We start from the raw sequence: 9,457 nt of genomic DNA, 5'->3' as shown, positions 1-9,457 counted from the left end.
GAAAGGAGCTGAGGGGAGAGGGGAGGTGATATGAGAGGTGAGGTGAGGAGGAGAGGGGAAAGGAGAAGGGTGAGGAGGGGAGCCTCACTGGTAGCCCTGTCTAGGCACCTGTGGCCATATCTAGGCACACAGGGCAGGGCGCCAGGGCTGACCTCTGGTCTGGGTGTTGTACAGAGGGGCACTCCAGGAACAGGGCAGCCTTCTGCTGCCACGGATGCCTCCCTCAGAGGTTTTCAGACTCCAGTCTGAGGTCCCTTTCTACCTTTTAGAGCCAGGAGGTCAGGGGGATGGAGGGCATGGTGAGAGGCAGCTCCACCACCTGGCTCCCCTGGCCTGGTCCACCTGCACCACAACATGGAAATACCTGACCAGTGGGCAGGGACCGAACCCACAGGGCTTTTATGCCCCTGGTGTAGAAATAATAGAAATGGGAAAGCAAGGCCTTCCAGGCCCTGCCCCGCCCTGCTCAGCCAGCTCTCCCAGCTGCTTCCTTCTGGGCAGGGGCCACGACCTCGCCCCAACTCTCGCCCAGGTGGGTGTGGGTGCAGTTTGGCAGCCTCTCCCACCTCCAGTCACGGAAACAGCAGCCAGAGTGACGCAGCCGCTGTGACTTTCTAAAGGTTGATCCCGGCCCACAGGTGCTGTCTAGCTCCAGGCTGGGGCCCCTTGCTCTTTCCAGAGCTGGGCAGAGGGGCCTAACACCAAGGAAGTCAGAAACACACAGCAAAGTAACCAGATACAGCCATTCTCGTCCCTTTTTTTTTAAGAGACAGAGTCTCACTTTGTCCCCCTTGATAGAGTGCTATGGTGTCCCAGCTCACAGCAACCTCCAATTCCTGGGCTTAGGTGTTTCTCTTGCCACAGCCTCCCAAGTGGCTGGGACTACAGGCGCCCACCACAGTGCCTGGCTATTTTTTGGTTGTGGTTGTCATTGTTGTTTGGCAGGATCCCGGGCTGGATTTGAACCCGCCAACTCTGGTGTATGCGGCTGGCGCCTTAGCTGCTTGAGCTGCAGGCACCAAGCCAGAGCATCATGGTTTTTTTGCAGTTTTTGGCTGGGGCTGGGTTTGAACCCGCCGCCTCCAGCGTATGGGACCAGCGCCCTACTCCTTTGAGCCACAGGCACCGCCCCAGAGCATCATGTTTTAATGAGGAGGTCCTCAGAGAGTTCAGGAGGACAGCAGGCACCCCTGGCTCTCTGGAGGCAGCATCCTTCATCTCCGCCTGGCTGGCTGGCCTGCTGTGCCCACGTTCAGCTCCTTCAGGATGTGGTCATCCTGACCTCTTTGTCCTCACTGAAGCCTTGCCTGCTGCCAGCACCTGTCTCCCATGTCAGCCTTCCCAGAGGTGTGACTGCCCTGTGCATATCGCCATGGCTGCCAGCCCTGGCCAGGGGCTTCCCCAGGCAGGTATCGTACTGGCCACTTTCTGTTTTGTGCTCCTTCCACTCCTATATGTCCAGAAGGCACTTCTCTACTACAGCAGGGGTTGGGGTCAGGTCTGTCCACTCTAACCTGCCAGGGGGGCCCTGTCAGAGTTCACCTTCTCCCTCCCTCCTTTTGATAAGAACGGAGGCCAGGGACACTCACGTGCTCCTTCCCTGGAGGCCTCCCTGGATTCCGAGGCACACCCTGCCAGGCTGGGCACCTGTCTACCCCCAGCCCCAGACGAGGAGAGCCCTAGCATACCAGGGAAGGAAGGGCCCTCGGGCCAGCTGGCCATGCCGGCTGCAGTGGGCAGGCTGAGGCTGTGTCTGATCCAGCTACACCAGACAGCCTCAGCCTCTTTCTTTCCTGCCTCCCTCAACCCTCCCAAGATGACAGAAAGGGCTGAGGCAGGGCTAAGCTGAGGCAAGTCGGTAGTCCCCTGCCTCGAGCAGGTGGGAGCTCTGCCACGTCCCACTCTCGGTGCACAACTAAACCGTTAGTCTCCATGGACCAGACTTCCCTTTCCTTCTTCCTCCCATGTGGCTTCCCACTTCATCCGCTTCTGCCTCTGGCCCCTCTGGCCTCTGAGGGGCAGGTGGGTCCCCGGCAGCCCCAGACTCAGTCAGACAGCCCCCAGGCCTGCCCAGGCTCTGACTTTGACCTGAGGACCTCTGCGTTTCAAGCACTTTCTCTACACCCAAACTACTATGTGGAGGAAAAATGAATCTCAACACTCTTTCCCTCGTGCCTGTCTCCTCCCTCCACCAGCACCTGCTTTGCCCTGCCTGGGCAGGAATGGACTAGCGCTGTTCACACTCCATGCCTCCTCTCGGGCTAAATTCAGTCCCCAGAGCCTGCTGATGGGAAGGCACTCTGGCCCCACCGGGGACATGTCTGCTCCGGGCCTGGGCCTCCTCTGCACTATCTGCCGCCCCAGCTCTCCTTCCTCCATGCCACCCCTCCAGAGGGACCTCCCAAGAGACCTGCTCAACTGCTCATGAATCCACGTCACCCCCCGGGGCGGCCTATTTGGAGAGATCCCCACTCTAGAGGTTTTCTTCCACACCCAGATCTCTGAGACACATGGCAGCCTGGGATAGAGAGAGGCCGTGCTCTGGGGACAGAGTTTACGTGGTGTGAAAGAAAAACAGAAAAGAGAATAAAGAAGAAAAGTTGAAAAGAAATGAAAAAATAAAGATTGAAGAAAAGAAGACTTAACCACCCCCCACCCCATTCAATCATTCACTCAGATCACCGTGGAGACTTCGGGCTGGCCTCTTGGCAACTGCCCCTGACATGGGCCACTTTGTTCCCTGCCCCAGACCAGCACAGGGATAAACCAGAGGTGACTGTTGTGGTAGCAACCCCCAGGTGCCTCTGATATGCCAGAGACAAAAGCCCTCTGTCCACATGGTCCAGCATTGCCATGGGGCTGTGGCTGTGTGTATCTTAACTAAAAGTACAGAAATCGTCTCTGAGAAGCTGGTGTGGGACATGGAGCCTGGAGCAAAGGTCCTGGGGGCTGGATCAGCCCTCTGCCCTAAAAGGCTGAGTGGGGGGAGATCCTCCCCTCCCCGGAACCCCACCTGATAGGGGCTCCCACAGACCTCCCTGCCTGGAGTGTGCCAGCTGCCTGCCAAGGCCCAGCTCAGCAAGGGTGCCACGCCGTGTGCCACTCTCAATGGCACGAGGGCCCCTAACGCAGGGACTTATGGCCAAGGTCTGCCCGGAGCATTTAAGTACCTTATACTAATCCGCTCTTGGATAAACACCAAGATGCAGAATAAGATGCTAAAGCTGAATGCCACGACCTATTTATCATGATTTTAAAAAATTCACATCTCCAGTCTCAAGTTCAAATCTATTCTGTGGTTGTCTCCATCACCTTTACAACCTGAACTCTCCCTGTCACCTGCCCCTCAGCCAGACCTGCTGGCCATCACCGGAGGCGGCTGCTAACTCTGACTGTTCTCTCCCTCTGTGTAAAGCTCCCAGACACATTTAGCAGTTTAACTTGCACTTGCAGACAAATGACTTTCACTTATAAGGTATGAATTCAGCCTTCCAAAAATTCAGCCCTCCTAAACTGCTCAAGGCCACTTTACTTTACTCACCATGCACAATGCCTCTCCCAAACCCTTGGCCAATAAACTGCTCTGGTATTTTGTTTTTCAACGTGTTCACTTTGTTCCCTTTCTCCACAATCAATTCCTCTTAACTAAAACATGTCATTAGGAAGGCTTCCCAAAGGCAGGGCTTACCCCATGGCCCCACCTCCCCCACCCCTGCCAGGGGCCAGGCACCCAAGAAAGCAGGTAAAAGGTAAGGAGATGAAAGGTCAGCCGGAGCCAGATTCCCAAACACCAGTCGCCTGGGGGAAACAGAGATGTAGACATCACCCTTGTGATATAAAACAAACAATAAAACTCATGTGTCAACAGACTTCAAAAAAACGGTCTTTACAGCAAGCAAAATGCAAAGACGTGCTCTGTGGTAGACATCTTTCAACATGGCCTTGGACCCACAGATCCAGAGACAGGAGGGTGGGTGGGCAGATACACAGGTAGATGGATTCACGTTTGTGCTTTGACAATGAAGATACAGAATGTTCCTGCCAAACTCTTTGGCATATGCTAGACAATGTGATCCACATATGGGTTGGGACAACTAAGTTCTTGAATTCATCCTAGAAAAAGTGCTACATCCTTCATTGCTGAAGATCACTACCGTCACCTTCAAAGTACTTCCCGTGGGAAGCTATGCACTGACGTCAGTGTCTTGTCCAGTCTTCAAAGCAGTTCTGGGACTCTTTCTGGAATGGCCATCAGAGCCATCATCATACAAGGTCTGACAACTAAGTTGGATTCAGTGTATACAGCTTCCCAAGCAGAGGACTTCGAAGGTGACCACAGTGATATGCAGCAATGAGGTATGCAGCACTTTTTCCAGGACAAGTTCTCAAACTCAAAAATATGTGTAGAAGGTCAATTGTTAATGCATTTGACTGGCATTAGTTCATTTAATTCGCACTAGAACCCTAGGAAATGGGTACTACTACTAACCCCATTTTCTAGTGAGAAAACCAAGAATGACATCTCAAGAAATTTCCCCAAGGTCACAGCCAGCAAACAGCGGAGCTGGGAATCAAACCCAGGTCCAACTCCTAAACTCATGCTCTGGCTCAGTGCTTGTAACTCAGTGGTTAGGGCACTAGGCTCATACACCAGGGCTGGCGGGTCCAAACCTGGCCTAGGCCTGCTAAATAACAATGACAACTATAACAAAAAATTAGCTGGGGCTTGGTGCTTGAAGCTCAGCAGCTAGGGCACCAGACATACACCAGAGCTGGCAGGTTTGAATCCAGCCTGGGCCTGCCAAATAATGACAGCTACAACCAAAAAATAGCCAGGTGTTGTGGTGGGTGCCTCTAGTTCCAGCTACTTGGGAGGCTGAGGTAAGAGAATCGCTTCAGTCCAAGAGTTTGAGGTTGCTGGAACCTATGACGCCATGGCACTTTAATGGGGGCAACATAGTAAAACTGACTCAAAATAAATAAATGAACAAAACTCATGCTCTACCAAAGCTAAATGCCAGGTACTACACAAAAAGTTCTACTTAAGGCTTGGTGCCCATAGCACAGTGGTTATGGCACCAATCACATACACCAAGGCTGGCAGGTTCGAACCTGACCTGGGCCAGCTAAACAATGACAACTGTTACAAAAGAAATAGCTGGGCGTTGTGGCTGGTGCCTATAGTCCCAGCTACTTGGGAGGCTGAGACAAGAGAATCACTTAAGTCCAAGAGTTGGAGGTTGCTGTGAGCTGTGATGCCATAGCACTCGACCTAGGGCGACATAAGGAAATTATGTCTTAAAAAGGGGGGGGGGCGGCACCTGTGGCTCATTTGGCAGGGTGCCAGCCCCATATACCAAGGGTGGCCAGTTCAAACTTGGCCCGGGCAAACTGCAACCAAAATAACTGGGCATTGTGGTGGGCGCCCATAGTCCCAGCTACTCAGGAGGCTGAGGCAAGGGAATTGCCTAAGCCCGGGAGTTGGAGGTTGCTGTGAGCTATGTGATGCCCTGGCACTCTACCATGGGCAATTAAGTGAAACTCTGTCTCTACAAAAAAAAAAAAAAAAAAGTTCTACTTAAGATTCTTGAAGTTACAACACAGATATAAAATTAGGCCACCAAAATATGATCGCAGCCAGCAATAAAACTACAGTAACTACAAACGCCATGTGTGCCAACTCTAAAATTCTTCACATGCTCCAAGTCTTCCAGCTAGAATTGCACAATTCACATGCACATAGTTGCAGGCTTTGCCTTCTATTAAAACCTAGCTAACAGGACAGCACGGTGTCTTGTGCCTGTAATCCTAGCACTCTGTGGGAGGCCGAGGCAAGTAGGTTGTTTGAGCTCTGGGGTTCAAGGCCAGCCTGAGCAAGAAGCGAGACCTCGCCTCTAAAACTATCGCTGTATAGTGGAAGGCACTCCTTGGGAAGCTGAGAGAAGAGGATTGTTTGAGTCCCAGAGTTTGAGGCAGCTGTGAGCTATGATGCCGCCATGGCACTCTACCGGGCAAGAAAGTAAGACTGTCTTAAAAAAAAACAAACAACCGTACCTAACAACTGTCCATATTGTCCAGCAGTAGAGAACTGTGCTGGAAATCTGCTCAGAAAAAGGTTACCCACAGAAGTGAAGCAATGACAGCTTAGCTCTGTGTGAAATCAGGCAGGGTCTCCAGGACACAACCAGTAGCCTTCACTTAGGAGAAAGTGTGAGGCTGGATGACAGCTGGCCTGGCCCTGGCAAAACTCAAGGAGACACCACAGGAGTCAATAGCAGAGTCTCTGGCAAAGGCAGTTATCTTATCTACAACATGATCTTGGATCCCCAGGTGACCAACCCTGGGAAGCTTCTTGTTTGGGGAAACAGAGCTAGTGCCAACCTCCAGGACTGGCTCCAACTTGGGGAACCACATGCGAGCCATGTATGCATGACTTCCAAGGTGGCAACCCAGACTGGCCTCATCACTGTTACCCAAAGAACTTCAGGGAAAGTTCCAGGACGGTTCTGGTAGGGTGCCAGTACCCCAGGGGTTTCCCTAAGGCCAGCATGGGCATGCTGACTCTTGCAAAGGTAAATGATGACAAAAATTAGCAATAACGGGAGGAAAAAAAGCAGCAATAGCTTCTCAGCAGCAGTAGCTTCTAGTCACAGGTCACAGCAACCTCAATTGGTCACCTGGGGATGCAAGATCATGTTGTAGATAAGATAACTGCCTTTGCCAGAGACTCTGCTATTGACTCTTGTGGTGTCTCCTTGAGTTTTGCCAGGGCCAGGGCCAGCTGTCATCCAGCCTCACACTTTCTCCTAAGTGAAGGCTACTGGTTGTGTCCTGGAGACCCTGCCTGATTTCACACAGAGCTAAGCTGTCATTGCTTCACTTCTGTGGGTAACCTTTTTCTCAGCAGATTTCCAGCACAGTTCTCTACTACTGGACAATATGGACAGTTGTTAGGTACGGTTGTTTGTTTTTTTTTTAAGACAGTCTTACTTTCTTGCCCGGTAGAGTGCCATGGCATCATAGCTCACAGCTGCCTCAAACTCTTGGACTCAAACAATCCTCTTGTTTGAGCACACATCCTGTGCACCCGTAAGTCCTGTCATTACTCACCTGCAGACGTGTTCTGTGGTCTTCTACTTTATTAGTAAAAAAAAGTGTATATATATGCAAACATAAATATTATTTCCCAAACCTGAAGGATATAATAGAAGCAAGAATGTGAAACAAAAAACTTTTTTTTTTTTTTTTGAGATAGAGTCTCACTATGTCGCCCTCAGTAGAGTGCTGTGGCCATCACAGGTCACAGCAACCTCAAACTCTTGGGCTTAGGTGATTCTCTTGCCTCAACCTCCCAAGTAGCTGGGACTACAGGCGCCTGCCACAATGCCTGGCTATATATACGTATATATGGCCAGTGACCTACCCACTGAGCTATGGGCGGTGGTCTAATTCTTCTATTTTTTGTAGAGATGGGTCTTACTATGTTATTCAGGTTGGTCTCAAACTCCTGGGCTCAATCAATACTCCCACCTAAGGCTCCCAAAGTGCTAGGACTGATTATAGGTGTGAGCCACCAGGCCAGGCCAGCTTGGTTTTTGTTTTTTTAAGACATAGAGTCTTGATGTGTTGCCTAGGCTTGCCTTGAATTCCTGTGCTCAAACGATCTTTCCACCTCAGCCTCCCCAGTAGCTAGGACTACAGGTACTTGCTACCAAACCTGGCCTCGAACTTTCAATGTGTAAGACTATATCTTGAATTCATGACCAAGTAGTCAATAGTAACATTAGTTAAAGTGACCACCAGTGAATTTCCTGTAGTCAAGTACACCATTACAAACCATTCACATGGCTCGGCACCAGTGGCTCAAGTGGCTAAGGCGCCAGCCATATACACCTAAATTGGTGGGTTCGAATCCACCCAGGCCCGCCAAACAACAATGATGGCTGCAATCAAAAATAGCCAGACGTTGTAGCGGATGCCTGTGATCCCAGCTACTTGGGAGGCAGAGGCAGGAGACTCACTTGAGCCCAGGAGTTGGAGGTTGCTGTAAGCTGTGATGCCACGGCACTCTACCAAGGGCGACAAAGTGAGACCCTGTTTTAAAAAATATATATATACACATATACACATATATAATATACATAATATATACATGTATATTATACATAATATACATTTTTATATACATTATATATTATACTGTACATACATATACATGTATTATATATTATATTATATATACACACACACATACACATCCAAGGTATTGACAGGTTCATTATCTTGACTATCTACTCAGATACTTACTTTGTAGTTAAAGGAATAGGTTCTCCACCAACCCTGACCTGGCTCCAGATTGCTGGGAAGAGGCATGCACCCACTCCAGAGGCATCCCCACCCCTCTTTGTACCAGCAGTCTGTTCCCACAGGTGTTTCTAAGACCACAGAGACCTTGTATTCCCCTTACACATTCTTCACCTTTGCACATGGGATAAATTGATCTTGTCAAACCACATGCCGCAATTTGGGAAATACAAAATGCAAGTGGTGTCCAAAAAACACCACTGCAGCTTAGGACACTGTTTGCTAGAACTTGTATTTATTTCACACGCTCAAAAACTCTTTCCACATCTGACCTCTTATAGGGTTGTCATAGAACGCATGTAATACAGGAGGACAGATGTCAGAGCCACCATCTAAAGATGACAAAAAAGGAAACCCAGAAACATTCACTTGAGGCTGATTCAGATCACATCCAGTCCCAGTGGGGTGGGGGAGACTCTAAAACCCAGGCCCTCTGCCTGCCCACTGGACTAGGGAAGCAGCCTGGGAAAGAGGGAGGACACCAGATCTGGGTTCACATTCCAGCTCTACCATGCATATAGGACTTTTAAGCAAATGTCATCATCTCTCACACAACGTCTCCCGGCACAGAGTACACATAACCCCCACATTCCACACCAACTGAAGGACAGCATGAGTGACCAGCCCCCGGCACATGTTAGTTACATTGTTAAGGCAAGAACACATTTTTTGTACCTTTCCAACTGCAGCCACGTGCCACCAACACAAGCCCACCAGGAAAGGTGGGTTTCCTGTCCTTTTTCCTTGCACAGCAATCCCCATGCCAAAACTCAACACCAGCACTTGAACCTTGGGCTCCCTCTAACTGTGACATTTAACTTTCAGCAATTTGCTGATGTATTGAGCATACAGAATTGGACCTCAAAATGCACCACACAGTGTGTTTGAAAAAATATCAAGTAACCAAACCTCTGTATATCAGATCTTTTTCAGGGCTCTAGGGGAGGGGACACTTGCAAAATTATAGATAAATGCCTTAATAAATAATCACTTTGAGGTTCGAGACCAGCCTGAGCCAGAGGGAGACCTCCATTGCTAAAAATAGCTGGGCTTTGTGGTGGGTACCTATAGTCCCAGCTACTTGGGAGCCCTG

The 9,457-nt window shown here is 50.1% G+C and overlaps 1 protein-coding gene across 1 annotated transcript in view; it reads right to left on the bottom strand.

Annotated features, from left to right (window-relative positions):
- CPT1A (carnitine palmitoyltransferase 1A) overlaps positions 1-3,673 on the bottom strand; it is a 51,231-nt gene extending 47,558 nt beyond the window's left edge. Inside the window, exon 1 of the mRNA XM_012810443.2 lies at positions 3,542-3,673. The gene's annotated coding sequence lies outside the window, so the exon portion shown is untranslated. The remainder of the gene's footprint in view (positions 1-3,541) is intronic.
- Positions 3,674-9,457: the final 5,784 nt, after the last annotated feature.

Source organism: Otolemur garnettii, unplaced genomic scaffold (assembly GCF_000181295.1).
Source record: "Otolemur garnettii isolate 467f Iridium unplaced genomic scaffold, OtoGar3 scaffold00134, whole genome shotgun sequence".
Lineage (NCBI taxonomy): Eukaryota > Metazoa > Chordata > Mammalia > Primates > Galagidae > Otolemur > Otolemur garnettii.
This window is presented reverse-complemented; position numbering and strand designations above follow the sequence as displayed.